The following is a 19670-nucleotide window of genomic DNA, read 5'->3' as shown; positions in this document are numbered from 1 at the left end:
CTTGGTAGGCTGCAGTCCATGGGGTCGCTCAGAGTTGGACACGACTGAGCGACTTCACTTTCACTTTTTACTTTCATGCATTGGAGAAGGAAATGGAAACCCACTCCAGTGTTCTTGCCTGGAGAGTCCCAGGGACGGGGGAGCCTGGTGGGCTGCTGTCTATGGGGTCGCGCAGGGTCGGACACTACTGAAGTGACTTAGCAGCAGCATGACTTTACAAACTCTGAAAATTTGGGCATATGATTTTCTTTAGGTCTTTTCCTCTGATCTGTGAAATTGGAAGAATGCTGATTGTGAAGATTTATGAAGATAATATAGGAAACACTGATGACAGTGCCCAGATCCTAAAAGGCGCTCAATAAACGTCAACCTAATTCCTTTCCCCTAGCTCCCTCACTGGCTGGTGAGCTGGTAGCAGAGACTGTGTCTTGTTCCCTTGGGCTGCCACCCTGGCATCCAACACATTTCCTGATAGATAGAAAATATTCACCATATAGTTTTTCATTTAATAGTTAAAATCCATACAAGTACATGTTCCATCTTGGTAGGATTGTCATATTTATCAAATAACAATACAGGTTCCCAGCTAAGTTTGAATTTCTACAAACAATTTTTACAGTACATATTTCCACTAAAAATTATTTGTTGCTTATCTGAAAATCAAATTTAACTGAACTTCCTATATTTTTTCTGGCAACTCTACATCCTGGCTATCAATCAACACATTCTGTTGATGGGTACCAGGCATTTATGTCTCCAAACTCACTTTTATTTTTTTTGGAAAGGAAAAAGGAATTCGATAAGTACAATACCTTTTCTAACTATGTGATTCCCATTAATGAGTCCTTAGGGATAGGAGAAAATTTGGACATTATCTTGTGTGTGGACCACACAAAGCAACCTGTCCCGGAGAATCCTGATTTGCCCTGCATCCTGTGGTAATTAAATAACAGGTGGTAGCTCCCCTTTCCGGAGAAGGCAATGGCACCCCACTCCAGTACTCCTGCCTGGAAAATCCCATGGATGGAGGAGCCTGCAGTCCATGGGGTCACAAAGAGTTGGACACGACTGAGTGACTTCACTTTCACTTTTCACTTTCATGCATTGGAGAAGGAAATGGCAACCCACTCCAGTGTTCTTGCCTGGAGAATCCCAGGGACGGGGGAGCCTGGTGGGCTGCCGTCTATGGGGTCGCACAGAGTCGGACACAACTGAAGTGACTTAGCAGCAGCAGCAGCTCCCCTTTCATTCTCACAAGTGACCCAGCGTGGAGGATATAATATGATATGGCCTCCTGTATGCCAGGTACGGCACCTGGACATCAGCCCATGTTGTCTGACACCAGCAGGTTCTGAAACCTGCTTCATAAAGCGTTGCACCCAGGTCTCTCGTCCTACCATGCTTCTCTACCACTTCACCCATAAGGAAACCAGCGCCCAGGAACTGACATACCTTGTTGGCAGTGACTGCCCTGTCCAGCTTGCCACTGCCCCTGTGTTATAGGACAGCTACCAACCCTTTGTTCAGGCCCGTCTGTCTCTTTCCTTCACTCTCTCCTTGCCTCCCATCTTCTCTGCATTTCTATACTGTACCTGTCCCTCTTTTTCTCTCCCTGGGCTGTGTCATCAGCCTTCTCTTAAGCTCAACCCTGCCACTTCTTGATTAGCTCTTGACACCACTGGACTCCCCACTCAAATACCTCTCCCTCCATGCTAAGACCTGCCGTTCATTGGCCGATGTCCGAGAAAACCACTTTACGTGCATCGCTTTGTTTAATCTTCACCAGAACCTGCAGGAGGCACCGTCCCCCTCCCCACTGCTCAAGGTCAGCTTCAGTCCCAAATCTGAGCTTTTGACTACAATAGGCAGCATGGCCCTGTGTTCCTAACGTGGAGTACACCCCTGGTGCTGTGCTATTTTTCTGTGCGAATGTGAATTCTATAAGTGCAACTCTGTGGGTACACTTGAAGGGAGTGGCAGATGCAGAGGTGGGGGTCAGAGTGAATAACAATAATAGTTGTCCACACTGAGCTGTGACAAGTGTTCTCAGAGCCTTCACGCACGACCTCACTTAACTCTCTCAGCCACCCTGTGAGATAAACAGCGTCATGCTGCTTGTTTCATGAAAGAGGACACAGGACTCAGGGTTACCAGGCTCAGGTCTTTTGTTACTAAGGCCTAGGCAGTGTCTAAGGTGCTGCATGGGATGCTCCATATGACGTTGCTTTTTGTAATATTTATTTACCTTATTTGTTTGGCTGCCTTGGGTCTTAGTTGCGGCATGCGGGACCTTTCATTATAGTGTGCAGACTCCCTAGTTGTGGCACGTGAGGTCAGTAGTTGCATGACAGGGGCTTAGTTGTTCCGGGACATGTGGGATCTTATTTCCCTGACTAGGGATCGAACCGGTGTTTCCTGCATTGCAAGGTGGATTCCTTATTACTGGACTACCTGGGAAGTCCCCAGATGATGTTGTTTTTGGAACATGCCCCGTGGGCCAAAAGGGAAGATCACTGCAGGTGAAAATGGGAAGGATCCTGATAAGAACACTTGGAAATGTCCCTTCGAGACGCCTCTAGGCCTGGAAAGACTCCTGGGAGGGGCGCATCTGCTGATGTGCACCTCCCTCATCAGAGGATCTGTCCCCCGACCTAATGCCATCACAGATTGTCCTCCTGTTCACTTTTTTCCCCCCAACTTTGTAAATATTCAGAACAGGTGGACCTAAATAAGAACAAATGCTATTTAATTTGAACCTGAACTTCTGCCTCACAGACCAATGCTTTAGACAGTCCATGAGGAAAAACAATTATCACACTCCAGCTAGCACAGGCCCTGGCTTACGAAGAGCATCAGTGCCACAACAGTCTATTGGCAAAGAGATGGGGGGTTTGAAAAAAATCAATTTTGTTAAAAATAAACAAACTATAATTCTACCTTCCTGATGAGAGAACATTCATTTCCAAGGCAAATGAATAATGGTGTGACATTTTACTCCCCAGAAATGATTCCAGAGTCATCTTAACCATGTGTTACCTAAGACCAGATGTCTTGGCATGATATTCATCATGTCATGCAGACGTGCCCCTTTGGTCTGTCTCTGTCAACCGTTCCTCTCTTATTACCTGCCTCTTCCTTGTAGGAACCTTGGCTCCAGCAGCCATTAGCCACATTCCAGGGTCCACTTTCCTGATCATTCTTCAAGACTCAGTACAGCCATCGCCATGTCCACAAGATCTTCCAGACTCTTCTTCAGTGCTTTCCTGGGATCTAGTGCATCATTCCCCCAACAATGCAGGCATCACATTAATGAAATCGTTTTGCTTCTCTATGCTGTCTTAGTCCATTTAGGTTGTTATAGCAAAACTATCATAAACTGGGTGACTTATACCAACAAACATTTATTTCTCATCGTTCTGAAGGCAGAGAAGTCCCAGATCGAGGTGCTGACAGATTCAGTATCTCGTGGGGGCAGGCTTCCCCATAGGTGGCTGTCCTTTTGCTGCGACTTCACATGGCAGAAGGAGCAGAAGAGAGCTTTCTGGGGGCTCTTTTACAAGGGCACTACTCCCATTCTGCCCTTAGGACCTAATCACCTCCCAAAGGCCCCATCTCTCATCCCCTTGGGCATTATGTTTTCAGCATACAAATTCGGAGGGACCACACAACATTCAGACTAACGTTTAGGCAGCATTACAGTGTGCCAGGATGACGCTGAAAGAGCTTTTGCATATATCAGAATACTCAGTCTTCACAATAGTCTCAGGAAGTAGGTATAATCTTTATACTCCCATCTTACAAATAAGACAATTGGGGCACAAAGAAGGAAAGCAAGTTTATCAAGGTCAACAGCTTGTAACAGGCAGACTTCAACCAAGAGGCCTGACTCTGGAGTCTACATACCCAACATTATCCTCTATTTTTCTGTCTCTTTAATAAAGCAATCGGACCCAGGGCCAATAGAAAGTGCTTAATAAATGTAAAATGAAATCAGCAAATGGATGAACCCTATTTCTTGGTTCCCCAGTGGTCCTGGGCTGCTGTGTATAACATCTACTTCTCTGACATGGCCACCAGCATTCCAAGCCCTTGGACTAGAGGCAGAGAAGAGTGGCTAGTGGCCTCCAGGCTTGGTTCCGAGGAAAGTGGCCTTTCCTGGAGTGTGGGCAGATCCTAGTTTGGCATGGATGCCCCTTGATCTTTAAAAGAATGTCTGCTTCCCCTGAAACAGGTAAATTGCTTCAGGGAATGACAGGTTACTCCTCACTCTCAAGATAGAAACTGTTCTTCCATCCCAGAATGAGTTAGTTGGAAAAAACTGATTTCACGCTTTGCTGAGTCTGATTGTCCTTGAACACAAGCGCATTATCTGCCTGCCTGCGCCGGCTAAGTGCATGGGCTGCTGGGCTGTGGTTCAGGGGGTGCGGCAGGGCCCTTCATAGGCAGAAATCTTGGATCTTGAGGCTGGACTGGTCCCCCAGGAGCTTAGGAAGACCAGAGGCATCCGGCAGGCCGTTTTTCTGGGGATAACAGTACTTTCTTGCCCTTGACTCTCTCGTGCCTTCCTTTTTCCCCCCATTTTTCTCCAGGGGCTGCAGACCTGTTTTCCCAGCTGCCTGCCTTAAGGCCTTTCGCCCTTGGTTGCTCCGTTGGCCCATCAGCCTTAATATGCCCGCAAGGGCACTTTCCTCCCCAAATCTGCTTTGCTTGTGTTCCCATTAATGTCACCTTCAGGCAGCCAGTCCCTAAGCCATGAGTTGCCTAAATTCTATCCTCCATTGTTGGAGAAGGCAATGGCAACCCACTCCAGTACCCCTGCCTGGAAAATCCCATGGACGGAGGAGCCTGGTAGGCTGCAGTCCATGGGGTCACTAAGAGTTGGGCAGGACTGAGCGACTTCACTTTCCCTTTTCACTTTCATGCATTGGAGAAGGAAATGGCAACCCACTCCAGTGTTCTTGCCTGGAGAATCCCAGGGACGGGGGAGCCTGGTGGGCTGCCGTCTCTGGGGTCGCACAGAGTTGGACACAACTGAAGTGACTTAGCAGCAGCATCCTCCATTGTATGGATTTTCTGTCCCCTGCCCCCGCCATGTCCCCTTGATGCAGACATTTTAACTTTAATGTGTGGCCCCAGGTTCCTTGCCTCCAGCCCCCAGAAACATGACGACATTTGTCCTTTGCTGAACAAATGGCCTTGTTGCCTGGAACCTTCCAAAGAAGTGTCGCCGACCCCCTCCAGAGAACAAGTGTGTGACAGAGCCCTGCTGGAGTGTGTGCCTGGCCTGGGCTGCAGTGCGTGTGATCAAGGACAGTCAGGCAAGACAGTGAAATCAAATCTAGGCAGCCTAATGGTCAGCCTAGGGTTAAGTGGGGTTGAGGATCCAGCTCAGGTAGGGAGAGGGAAGAAGGGAAGCAGATGGAGGAGGAAAAACAAACAGAAGTCGTCCAACCCACCCTGGGGAGTGAAGGGGGTATGGGGGCGGGAGGAGTTCCTCTGACAAAGGAGAGAGCTCTTTCTAATGAATTTGGCATGTTAAAAGGAAAGCTTTTTTCAGAGCTTCTTTGGATATCTTTGGATGAGGTTCATGAAAAGATGGCAAAATTCAGCAGAGCCCCTTAATGAATCTGGAATGTACAAAGGGATGTACAGAGGGAGTCCAAGGTTTGTGGGTAGAGAATGAATAGCCTAAGTGTTCTCAGTGATAAATTAGTAGGAAATTTGTGGTTTGGGCAGGGACCTGGCAGTATGGGAGGGGAGGAGAAGGTTCTCAAGACCGAGAGCAAAGAAGATGAGAGCAAGACCTGGAGAGAAATTGGCCAGCAGGAGATTTCCCAAGACAGAGACCTGGGTGATCTAGATGCTGACAAGTAAGACATGATTGGAGGCTGTGATCTCTAATGTGGGGTGCTCAAATCTGCCTGGCACCCCCAAACCGTACAGGAAAGCCTACCCTGTAAAAGGTCATGTGTTGATAGTAACCTGGAGAGAAATGGAGAAAATTGGGGTGACACATGAAATGGAGAAAAGAGATGTCAGAGGACGTAAGCTATGGAGTAGAGATCAACAATCCCAAATAGGTAGGAACCTGGAGAGAGAAGCTGGATGCTGTGTTTCTCTTCATAAATGGGATGAGGCTGGGGTCATTTGCACCCGTTAAAGGATAAAGATGGTTCAGCAGCTTGGAGGACTGGGGACACCCAGCTAGCTAACATCTGCATTAAATTACTGGCCAGAAGAAGAAGAGTTGAAGCCAAGAGCACTAGATTTAAGCCTGAAGGAGATTTTTAAAAATTAGGTGTCTGTGGCTATAGGAGTTATTGGCAGTGACCAACACAGGCCTCAGGCAAAATAGAGAAGAAAGCAGATTCCTAGCAACCCCTCCAGAGAACTGAGCAAGCCCTGTGATGCTCTGTGGCTGGGTTAAGAAAGTGGGATAAATAGGGTCCAAAGAGGGATGAATGTGCTGGAGGTGACGGGTGGGAGGGGTGGAGGGGGATGTAGTGAGAAAGTTCAACCAGCTTCTCTGCATCCGTTCTTGGGGTTGAGCAAGCATGGATTTTACTTTGCCACCCTCCGGATGATGGAACCCCCAGTGAACTCTGCCTGTGTTCTGTATCCCTGGAACTCTCAGGCCCATTGACAAAGCCCAGTTCCTGGCAGAATGACTGCTGGTGGAAACCCAGGTATCCATATGCCCCAGCCCCAGTCCGCCACTTCCACATGCAAATCATACTTCCTAAACAGCTCATCTGCCTCCTCATTTCCTCTGAACACTCCTTCCTACGCCTGCTCCTCCAGGACCTGTTGTCACGGGGCCCGATACACTGTCTTTACTCTGGTTAGGTCTCAGGCTTCCCTCCAAGAGTTGGGCACATGCCACTGGCACTCCATAAATGCTAATCAGGTCAGGAGCCAAGCTCTTGTACTCGATATCCTGCTACACACACACACACACACACACACACACACACACACACAGACATTTTCTAACTTCTAGGGTAGTTCCCTTTCCTTAAAAGAGCAAGTCTCTTACAGTTTCACACAAGTGTTAGTCGTTCAGTCGTGTCCGACTCTTTGCAACCCCATGGACCATAGCCCACCAGATTCCTCTGTTCATGGAATGCTCCAGGCAAGAATACTGGAGTGGGTTGCCATTTGCTTCTCCAGGGGATCTTCTGGATGCATTACAGGCAGATTCTTTACCAGCTGAGTCACCAGAGAAGCCCCATATTTAAATATACAAGTTAACATTCCAACACGGGAGAACCAGGGAACTTTACTGTGTGTTGCTGAGACCTCACAGTGCTATTACCTGACCCTACAGCTTTGCATGGATGGAAACCAGAGAGCCAGCCAGCTCCACCACAGTGGATGGCGTAGCTGTCTCTAAGGTGGAAGCTGTTCCTTCCAGAGGCTGCTGAGAAGCCGACCTTCTTTTTGCCTTCTTTTCTCCATCACCTTCCTCTCTTCCTGCTGCTCTTCTTCCCACATCAGATCATTATTTATTCACATTTGCTACAACATCAGGCACTCAGGCACTGTATTAGGCTCTTATCTCGAATCATCCTCATCACCACCCTCTGATATGGGTACCAGTATCCCCACCTTTATAGAGGTTAAGAAACTTGTTCAAGCCCAGAGCTAGAGAGCAGCCATTCTGTTTGCTTTTATGTTTGTAATTTTTTTTTTATGTGAACCATTTTTAAAGTCTTTATTGAATTTGTTACAATATTGCTTCTGCTTTATGTTTTGGCTTTTTGGCCAGGAGGCATGCAGAATCCTAGTTCCCCAACCAAGGATCAAACCTGCACCCCCTGCATTAGAAGGCAAAGTCCCAACCATGGGACCACCAAGGAAGTTCCCCAGCCATTCTCTCTGTTTACAAAGCCCCTACTCTCCTGGGTTGCCTTTCATCTGGGCCAGGTGCATCTGGCCAGTTGCTTATCTTTATTCTCTCCAGTCTCTCTTACACAAAGCCTCATTAGCCAGCTGCCTCTTTTGATCCCCTCCCTTAATTCAGAATCTGTTAGATCAAGTTTCTTTCATATTTCTGGTGTCACTTATGGAAAACACTGATCACTTTCTACCAGAAAATGTATTATGGTCCTTGACAAATTTGTTATTTAAATTTAAAATAACTGAAATGTATTTTGACCCTTAACAAATTGCTCTTCAATTTTATATCTGCCTCCATGCTGCAGTCATAGCTGGAAGAGCAGGGACCAAATCAAATTCATCTGTGTCACTTTCAAAATGCCTTACCCAGAGATGGGCACAAAGGACATTCAGGTGATATTTCTGAGCAAAGGGCAACAGCAGAGTACAGAGTATGGGCTCTATAGACAAATAGTCCTGGGTCTGAGTCTACTGAACCACATCCAGCTCTGTGATCTTGAGCAAGAAGCTCACATTTCTGAATCCCAGCTTTCAAAATGAAGAGAATGAGAGTCCCCACTGATGCTGTAAAGAAATGCACGTAAAGTGGTTAGCACACTATCACCACAGGAAGTGCTAAATAGATGGTGGCTACTGGGAGTGATGGGGCTGGGGGCGGTGTGATTGATACAGGCCTCTGCCTGTCTCTGACCTTTTCAGCTCAGTTCAGTTCAGTTCAGTCGCTCAGTCGTGTCCAACTCTTTGCGACCCCATGAATCGCAGCACGCCAGGCCTCCCTGTCCATCACCAACTCCCAGAGTTCACTCAAACTCACATCCATCGAGTCAGTGACGGCATCCAGCCATCTCATCCTCTGTCATCCCCTTCTCCTCCTGCTCCCAATCACTCCCAGCATCAGAGTTTTTTCCAATGAGTCAACTCTTCGCATGAGGTGGCCAAAGTACTGGAGTTTCAGCTTTAGCATCATTCCTTCCAAAGAAATCCCAGGGCTGATCTCCTTCAGAATAGACTGGTTGGATCTCCTTGCAGTCCAAGGGACTCTCAAGAGTCTTCTCCAACACCACAGTTCAAAAGCATCAATTCTTCGGCGCTCAGCTTTCTTCACAGTCCAACTCTCACATCCATACATGACCACTGGAAAAACCATAGCCTTGAGTAGACAGACCTTTGTTGGCAAAGTAACGTCTCTGCTTTTGAATATGCTATCTAGGTTGGTCATAACTTTCCGTCCAAGGAGTAAGCATCTTTTAATTTCATGGCTGCAATCACCATCTGCAGTGATTTTGGAGCCCAAAAATATAAAGTCTGACACTATTTCCACTGCTTCCCCATCTATTTCCCATGAAGTGATGAGACCAGATGCCATGATCTTTGTTTTCTGAATGTTGAGCTTTAAGCCAACTTTTTCACTCTCCTCTTTCACTTTCATCAAGAGGCTTTTTAGTTCCTCTTCACTTTCTGCCATAAGGGTGGTGTCATCTGCATATCTGAGGTTATTGATATTTCTCCCGGCAATCTTGATTCCAGCTTGTGTTTCTTCCAGTCCAGCGTCTCTCATGATGTACTCTGCATATAAGTTAAATAAGCAGGGTGACAATATACAGCCTTGACGTACTCCTTTTCCATTTGGAACCAGTCTGTTGTTCCATGTCCAGTTCTAACTGTTGCTTCCTGACCTGCATATAGGTTTCTCAAGAGGCAGGTCAGGTGGTCTGGTATTCCCATCTCTTTCAGAATTTTCCACAGTTTATTGTGATGCACACAGTCAAAGGCTTTGGCATAGTCAATAAAGCAGAAATAGATGTTTTTCTGGAACTCTTTTGCTTTTGCAATGATCCAGCGGATGTTGGCAACTTGATCTCTGGTTCCTCTGCCTTTTCTAAAACCAGCTTGAACATCTGGAACTTCATGGTTCACATATTGTTGAAGCCTGGCTTGGAGAATTTTGAGCATTACTTTACTAGCATGTGAGATGAGTGCAATTGTGCAGTAGTTTAAGCATTCTTTGGCATTGCCTTTCTTTGGGATTGGAATGAAAACTGACCTTTTCCAGTCCTACGTCCACTGCTGAGTTTTCCAAATTTGCTGGCATATTGAGTGCAGCACTTTCACAGCATCATCTTTCAGGATTTGGAATAGCTCAACTGGAATTCCATCACCTCCACTAGCTTTGGTCATAGTGATGCTTTCTAAGGCCCACTTGACTTCACATTTCAGGATGTCTGGCTCTAGGTCAGTGATCACACCATCGTGGTTATCTGGGTCGTAAAGATCTTTTTTGTACAGTTCTGTGTATTCTTGCCACCTCTTCTTAATATCTTCTGCTTCTGTTAGGTCCATACCATTTCTGTCCTTTATCGAGCCCATCTTTGCATGAAATGTTCCCTTGGTATCTCTAATTTTCTTGAAGAGATCTCTAGTCTTTCCCATTCTGTTGTTTTCCTCAATTTCTTTGCATTGACTGCTGAGGATGGCTTTCTTATCTCTTCTTGTTATTCTTTGGAACTCTGCATTCAGATGCGTATATCTTTCCTTTTCTCCTTTGCTTTTCGCTTCTCTTCTTTTCACAGCTATTTGTAAGACCTCCTCAGACAGCCATTTTGCTTTTTTGCGTTTCTTTTCCATGGGGATGGTCTTGATCCCTGTCTCCTGTACAATGTCATGAACCTCAGTCCATAGTTCATCAGGCACTCTATCTATCAGATCTAGGCCCTTAAATCTATTTCTCACTTCCACTGTATAATCATAAGGGATTTGATTTAGGTCATACCTGAACTTCCTGATGTTCAAGCTGGTTTTAGAAAAGGCAGAGGAACCAGAGATCAAATTGCCAACATCCGATGGATCATGGAAAAAGCAAGAGAGTTCCAGAAAAACATCTATTTCTGCTTTACTGACTATGCCAAAGCCTTTGACTGTGTGGATCACAATAAACTGTGGAAAATTCTGAAAGAGATGGGAATACCAGACCACCTGATCTGCGTCTTGAGAAATTTGTATGCAGGTCAGGAACAACAGTTAGAACTGGACATGGAACAACAGACTGGTTCCAAATGGAAAAGGAGTACGTCAAGGCTGTATATTGTCACCCTGCTTATTTAACTTATATGCAGAGTACATCATGAGAGACGCTGGACTGGAAGAAACACAAGCTGGAATCAAGATTGCCGGGAGAAATATCAATAACCTCAGATATGCAGATGACACCACCCTTATGGCAGAAAGTGAAGAGGAACTAAAAAGCCTCTTGATGAAAGTGAAAGAGGAGAGTGAAAAAGTTGGCTTAAAGCTCAACATTCAGAAAATGAAGATCATGGCATCTGGTCCCATCACTTCACAGGAAATAGATAGGGAAACAGTGGAAACAGTGTCAGACTTTATTTTTCTGGGCTCCAAAATCACTGCAGATGGTGATTGCAGCCATGAAATTAAAAGACGCTTACTCCTTGGACGGAAAGTTATGACCAACCTAGATAGCATATTCAAAAGCAGAGACATTACTTTGCCAACAAAGGTCCATCTAGTCAAGGCTATGGTTTTTCCAGTGGTCATGTATGGATGTGAGAGTTGGACTGTGAAGAAAGCTGAGCGCCGAAGAATTGATGCTTTTGAACTGTGGTGTTGGAGAAAACTCTTGAGAATCCCTTGGACTGCAAGGAGATCCAAGCAGTCCATTCTGAAGATCAGTCCTGGGTGTTCTTTGGAAGGAATGATGCTAAAGCTGAAACTCCAGTACTTTGGCCACCTCATGCGAAGAGTTGACTCATTGGAAAAGACTCTGATGCTGGGAGTGATTGGGGGCAGGAGGAGAAGGGGACAAAAGAGGATGAGATGGCTGGATGGCATCACTGACTTGATGGACGTGAGTCTCAGTGAACTCCGGAAGTTGGTGTTGGACGGGGTGCCCTGGCATGCTGTGACTCATGGGGTCGAAAAGAGTCGGACACAACTGAGCAACTGATCTGATCTGACCTGATACCTGCATGGTCTGGTTGTTTTCCCTACTTTCTTCAATTTAAGTCTGAATTTGGCAATAAGGAGTTCATGATCTGAGCCACAGTCAGCTCCCGGTCTTGTTTTTGCTGACTGTATAGAGCTTCTCCATCTTTGGCTGCAAAGAATATAATCAATCTGATTTCAGTGTTGACCATCTGGTGATGTCCATGTGTAGAGTCTTCTCTTGTGTTGTTCGAAGAGGGTGTTTGCTATGACCAGTGCATTCTCTTGGCCAAACTCTATTAGCCTTTTCCCTGCTTCATTCCGTACTCCAAGGCCAAATTGGCCTGTTACTCCAGGTGTTTCTTGACTTCCTACTTTTGCATTCCAGTCCCCTATAATGAAAAGGACATCTTTTTTGGGTGTTAGTTCTAAAAGGTCTTGTAGGTCTTCATAGAACCGTTCAACTTCAGCTTCTTCAGCATTACTGGTTGGGGCATAGACTTGGATTACTGTGATACTGAATGGTTTGCCTTGGAAACGAACAGAGATCATTCTGTCATTTTTGAGATTGCATCCAAGTACTGCATTTCAGACTCTTCTGTTGACCATGATGGCTACTCCATTTCTTCTAAGGGATTCCTGCCCGCAGTAGTAGATATAATGGTCATCTGAGTTAAATTCACCCATTCCAGTCCATTGTAGTTCGCTGATTCCTAGAATGTCGACATTTACTCTTGCCATCTCCTGTTTGACCGCTTCCAATTTGCCTTGATTCATGGACCTGACATTCCAGGTTCCTATGGAATTTTGCTCTTTACAGCACTGGACCTTGCTTCTATCACCAGTCACATCCATAACTGGGTATTGTTTTTGCTTTGGCTCCATCCCTTCATTCTTTCTGGAGTTATTTCTCCACTGATCTCCAGTAACATATTGGGGACCTACCGATCTGGGGAGTTCCTCTTTCAGTATCCTATCATTTTGCCTTTTCATACTGTTCATGGAGTTCTCAAGGCAAAAATACTGAAATGGCTTGCCATTCCCTTCTCCAGTGGATCACATTCTGTCAGACCTCTCCACCATGCCTGCCCATCTTGGGTGGCCCCACAGGCATGGCTTAGTTTCATTTAGTTAGACAAGGCTGTGGTCCATGTGATTAGATTGACTAGTTTTCTGTGATTATGGTTTCAGTGTGTCTGCCCTCTGATGCCCTCTCACAACACCTACTGTCTTACTTGGATTTCTCTTACCTTGGACATGGGGTATCTCTTCACAGCTGCTCCAGCAAAGCACAGCTGCTGCTCCTTACCTTGGACTAGGGGTATCTCCTCACCGCTGCCTCTCCTGACCTTGAACATGGAGTAGCTCCTCTGACCTTTTACAATCATCCAGTGTAGCCACCCAAACCTCCCAGGCCTGTTAGTGGCAATTCCTTTTGACCTGAGTGTTCCCACCCTGCTGTAACCCTGACTCTATTCTCCAAATGTATTCACTTGTCTCTATATTCAGCCTTCTGATTCCAATCCTGCCTCACCCTTGGCACATGGATTGTGTGTTTGGTTTCCAGTATTTGACTTGTGGACATTCCCTTATGGCTGTGGGCTTGGATGGGTCCTTTGTTTTTTCCCAAAGCTTTGGATCTGACCCTGCCCTAGGTCCAACCAAAGGCCACCTACCTGCCATCACTCTTCCCTTCTCCTGGTCACACTCATCCCATTAAAACAGAGAAAGCAGGAAGGAATAAGGGTGAGTAGGAGGGAGGGTGGGAGAAGGGAGAAAAGCATGAAAGAAGAAAAGGCTTTAGCTAGACTCCCCTAACTCTTCTCTGGATTTTTTCATTAATGTCTAAACTAGTATTGCTGCTTCTAACCTTATTTTCATCCAATTCACCATCCAGGTAGTCACTGAAATAACAACAGCTAGCAGGTATTAATCATGTGTTACATGCATGACAAGTTCAATTCAAAGCACTTTGTGAACGCTAATTCATTTGATGCTCGATACCAGCAAGTAAACAGAAATGGTAAGTTCATTTTAATGATGAAGAAACTCGCATTTGCTTGCCCACTTACTTGAGCACCTTGACCAAGTACAGCTAGTAAAGAGCCAAGATTCCCGACAGAACGATCATTCAAGACGAACCTGGCTGCTGTCTTTGCATAAGACTGTAAGCACATCTCGGAGAAGGCAATAGCACCCCACTCCAGTACTCTTGCCTGGAAAATCCCATGGATGGAGAAGTCTGGTGGGCTGCAGTCCATGGGGTCGCTAAGAGTCGGACACGACTGAGCGACTTCACTTTCACTTTTCACTTTCATGCATTGGAGAAGGAAATGGCAACCCACTCCAGTGTTCTTGCCTGGAGAATTCCAGAAATGGCAGAGCCTGGTGGGCTGCCGTCTCTGGGGTCGCACAGAGTCAGACACGACTGAAGCGACTTAGCAGCAGCAGCAGCAGCAGTAAGCACATCGAGATGTAGGTGGCCTTTGAGGCAGCCTATTCAGATCTGGCTACAACCTGGGACTTGTGGATTTGGGATAGGAACAATGTTTGTGTGAGGGTGTCCTCTACTCCCTTGCATAAATTTTTCCCCAAAGAGCACCTAAAACCTGAGAGGCCCTTAAGTGAGGAAAAACTCAAAAGTCCCATCCCGATACACATTCCCAACAGCGGGTCCCCACAGGTCAAGACTCTCACTCACCTTCATGTCTCCCTTGCACTCTGACCCAGCACTGTGCCTGCCCCAAGGCATGCTATACACACGTGGTATTATTCAGCCTGATCTCTCCAGGTTGTACTGAGAATCTCATGAAATAATATCTAAGTGTCTCATAAAATGTTGAGTGTGTCTCAAATAAAATGCATTATCATTATCATTATTGCTTCAAAAAAATCTGATTATTTGAAAGGCTACTGAAGAATTTTCACACCATTGGCAAAGGCAAGGAGGCACACAGCCATGCAGAGTTTCTTTGGAAGGGGTCAAATTGTGGTTTGAAGGCCTCTTTATGGTCTAAATTCTGCTTTTCTTGCTCAGATTGCGTGGCAAAAGTGCAGCCTGGGGGGGTCCTGTTTGTGGCAGAGCCATTTGGAGCCCACCCTCTGGACCGGGTGCTCATTCCTTGACTTTGGTGGATAAACAAACCCGGGAGACTGAGTAGCCAGTATGGGTGTTTGTTTAGAGCAGTTGAGGAAACATTCCCAGCCCAGAAGACACAGCTGGGATGGCTGTCAGAACAACCCAGGCCTCTGGGAAAAGGCAAGGCTTAGCCCAGCAAACACAGCCTCGGCCTGGCTTGACCTCCAGATGCCACGTGTCACCTCTGGTGGGAAAATAAATAGTCCCCTTGTCTGGAATGTGTACCCCTTCTCTCGTGGAACATGGGAAACAGCCAGCAATTGTGGGAGGGGAAGCCTGTCTGCAAGCTGTCCTCAGAGCAGGAGGGCAGGCCGCCTGCTGGCAGAATGGCTATTGTCTCCCCAGTGGGCACGCTCGTCCCTCAGCCCCCCAAGATTCGGGCTCTAGGCTTCCGGATGGGCCAGGGCTGCTGTCCACGCTGTTCTGTAAGGTGGGGTTAAGGGGTAAAGGGAGATAGTTTACTTTGGTTAGAAACAGCAGCATGACTTATATGAAGACTATGGACAGGAAAACACAAACATCATATGATATCACTTACTTATGGAATCTAAAAAAAAAGATATAAAGGAACTTATATACAAAACACAAAAATAGACCCACAGGCAGAGAAAGCAAACTTTCTCAAAGGAGAAAGTGAGGAGGGACAAACTAGAAGGTTGGATTAACAGATGCACACTACTGCATTTAAAATAGGTAAGCAATAAGGGCCTACGGTTTAGCACAGAGAACTATTGACATATTCAGTATATTGTAATAACCTATAATGGAAGAGAATCTGAAAAAGAATAAATGTGTATTTGTATAACCAAATCATTTCGCTGTACACCTGAAACACTATAAATCAACTGGAGAGAACCCAGGTCAGGGTGATGAAATGCTCACCTTTAGATCCTGCCTGCTGACACTTGTTGCCCGGAGCCCTCAGAGTCGTTGAGAAAAGGCAGAATCAGAGGCGGGAGTGAGAAAGCTGGCCTGGGTGGCAGTGAGTTTGCTAAATACGCAGTGAGCAGTGTGGTGCTGCTTTCTTACCCACGAGCTGGGCTCCTGAACCTCTGGGAATGTAGGAGGAAGCAAACAGCTTTCATCTTCAGAACTAAGTTTAATTAACTAATAATGACTTCTAGGAGCCTTTATATTACAAATTGTTCTGATGCTGGCTGCAAGCTCTGTGGGAAAGAGTGGGACAATTGATGAGTAGTACCTGCCGCAAAGTTCAATTGTGAAGTGTTGTCAGAATGCCCACCCTTCTCTGCCATCCCTGCCCTAGCCCCCTTTCCACATGTATCTGGATGGCTGTCAGGGTGTCCCCCTTCCCTCCCCTCCCAACCCCTCCCAGGGCTGACAACTGTCCACCTTCATCCACCTCTTTTCCCACCAGTGAAAATGCACTCCATAGACCAAGCCAAAAAGCTAGATCTTGACATGAACTGCCCTTCTTTCATTTTCCTTCAGATATGGGTAATTTACAAATCCTTCCTGTTCTACTTTCTCAAGATATATTTAATCCCTCTTCCTCCCTTCTCAATCCACACAGCTTTTGTCTTAGCTCACCTCTCACCTTGATAAGTACAGGATCCTTCCAATAGATCTGTCTGACATGGACTTCTTCCCATTTGATTCATCAACCACAACCATCACAAGAGGGATGCTATGAAAGCTTATGTCAAAAAGTAAAGGCTATAAGACTTCAAAACAGAGAGGAAAGACTCTTCAAATGGTGAAAGAGCTATCTGAGATGGCTCCAGGCTCCTTGGACTCCCAGTGTCTAAAATTAATGGTAGTTCTCTGGGTTCCTCGCTCCCTGTACTGTTCACTGCTTGCTCTCTCTTTCTCTCTCTCATCTATCTCTTCCCACCCTTTCTCCATTTTCCTCCTTTTTGCCTTATTAACGGATCTCCTAAATGCCTTCCAAAGCACCTTGTTCAAGTATGTATAGTAACCTGTTCAAAAATCATTATTCTTCAAGCTTTGATGTCTAGGAGAGCAAATACATTCCTCTTGCTCTTCCAGTAGCCTGACTATATCTTCTGGTCATTTGCTCCCGTCTCCAGAAGAGTCAGGTGCCCAGAGGAAGACAAGGCGAAATATGGATGACACTGGCCAATGAGTGGGAAGCTTGTAAGGCTCAGGAGATTCTTTCCTTAGAGCCCTCAGTAGTAGAAACCGCTTGTAGTTTGTTTCAACCAGCTACACAGGGACGATTTCTTCCCTTGAAAAGTATGATGGGCTTCATAGGCATGGAAGAGGAGCACAGCATTTTGTAATAAACGCAACAGATGGTCTTGCCCAGGAGAAAGGGCATTAACCTTGCCCAGTGACTGAGACTTTAAGCTGTCAGAGTACAGCTGGAAGGTCCAAATGAAGATAACCCTTGCAGAGGGCCATGTTCCCCGATTCTGGGGAAGACTTGCGCCACCTACTGGTGAAGGATAAATAAGACAGGTTCCGAGAGCCTTGTTAGGAGAGCCAGGGAGCCAATATACCACTTACAATTTCAACATCTAAAGTGTTGATTTTTAATTAGCAAACATGGGACGTTGTACCTGAGCACTGCACATGGCACTAAAGGTTACAGTCACTTCCAGGGTTTCCAGAGGACTTATGATCTGTTTTGATCATTTTTACTGACTTCTCCAGAAGCATTCTAAAGCAAGAGGAGAGAGAGAAAATGTGGACACCAAGAAGATGCCTGCTGCTGCTGCTGCTGCGTAGTCGCTTCAGTCGTGTCCGACTCTGTGTGACCCCATAGACGGCAGCCCACCAGGCTCCCCCGTCCCTGGGATTCTCCAGGCAAGAACACTGGAGTGGGTTGCCATTTCCTTCTCCAATGCATGAAAGTGAAAAGTGAAAGTGAAGTCGCTCAGTCGTGTCTGACTCTTAGTGACCCCATGAATTGCAGCCTACCAGGCTCCTCCGTCCATGGGATTTTCCAGACAAGAGTGGGGTGGGGTGCCATTGCCTTCTCCAAGGAGATGCCTAGGAAGGGTGATATGCCCAGAAAGGTGTGGGGAAAGATTGGAAGTACTGGGATCCATTAAAAGGCAACTGTAGATGCTTTTTCTTGGTAAGAGTTGAGTGGATTTTTTATATAATTAAAAATTAATAAAGTACAGAAATACTTTCCCCCTTTAAAAAAATTTCTTTTTAATATTCTTCAGAAAGGCCTTCCCTGTCTCCAGAGACTGGATTAGATGATCCTGGTATGCAAAGTCATCGCCAACTATACTTTCCTTTCCAAGCTCTTCTCGAACTGTTTAATCATGCATCTGTATGTTTCTTCATGTATTTAATATCTATTTCCCCACTAGACTAAATTCTGGGAGAGCAGAACCAAGTTGCCTGTTCTTCCCTGATTTATACCCAGCACTTAGCACTTGCCTGAAACATAATCTAAACTCAAAGGGGCCGATGATAATGATGGACTTTAAGGTGGGTAGAGGGGAGATAAGACCTGAAAGCATACTTAAGAGTACAAAATGGTAGACTCTATAGACTGAAGGTCTAAATGAAGAAGAATTATTATAGTGTGCTCCAAGAAGGTTGGCAGAAGGTCATGAGAGACATGGAATTGAGATTTTAAGAGGAGGTATAGCTACTGGTGATGATAAGACCTAAATGAGGACTTCCTTTGTGGTTAAGATTCCACCTGCCAATGCAGGGGACATGAGTTTGATCCCTGATCAGGGAAAATTCCACATTCCGTGGATCAACTAAGCCTTGTGGACCATCCCGCACCACAACTACTCAAGTCTACCTGCCTGGAGTCTGTGCTCTGCAACAAGAGAAGCCACTGTAATGAGAAGCCCATGTACCACACCAGGAGAGTAGCCCTCACCCACCACAACTAGAGAAAGCCCATTTGCAGCAATGAAGACCCAGTGCAGCCAATGATAAAAAAAAAAATAATAATGATAAAAATAAAAGAGCTCTTTCAGTTTTGGTACCGACTCAGTTTAGTTCAGTCGCTCAGTCGTGTCCGACTCTTTGTGACCCCATAGACTGCAGCATGCTGCATACTGGTGATGTATAATTTAGGTGATATCACTCCACTCAGATGATGCAGCCCTCTGATGGTTTTGCATTATCCCGACATACATGCAGTGCCTTGTCTTAGCCTTCAGGACCCTACCTGGTCTGGTCCCTGAGCACCCCTCTAAATGCATACCCAAGATCTCCCTCCCTTGTTACACATACAGGCACACAAACATTCTTTCTGTACCTGGAAAACCCAAGCTTGCTCCCACCTCAGGCCTTTTGCAATTGGTGCCCCTTCTGTGCAGTCTTCTTCCCTTACCGCAGGCCTTCTCCATCAGCTCATTCTGATTTCAGTTTAATATCACCTCCTCAGAGAGACCTCTCTTCTCCTGCAACTGAAAGCCGTCTTCCCGTGACCCTGCTTTATTTCCTCCCAGAGTGTTCATTACTCTGAGATTCTTTCATTTACTTCCTGCTCCTTTCTGCTGGAGCATAGGAGCCAAGTGCTCATGGATCTTTCCTGTCTTTGTTCACCTATTATTTCCAGCATTAGGAATGGAATCTGGCACAAAATAGGTGCTCCATAAATGTTTATCCACTAACTGACTGAATAATGAAAATTTAAAATTTTACCTCTTTTACAGGCTCTGGATAGAGCTGTGCTCAGATTCCTTTGATAGGGTTAGACAGGATGACATATTTTGAAGGAAGAAGCCAC

The sequence above is a fragment of the Bos indicus x Bos taurus genome, chromosome 15 (genome assembly GCF_003369695.1).
Source record: "Bos indicus x Bos taurus breed Angus x Brahman F1 hybrid chromosome 15, Bos_hybrid_MaternalHap_v2.0, whole genome shotgun sequence".
NCBI classification, from domain to species: Eukaryota; Metazoa; Chordata; class Mammalia; order Artiodactyla; family Bovidae; genus Bos; species Bos indicus x Bos taurus.
Note: the sequence above shows the minus strand (reverse complement) of the source record.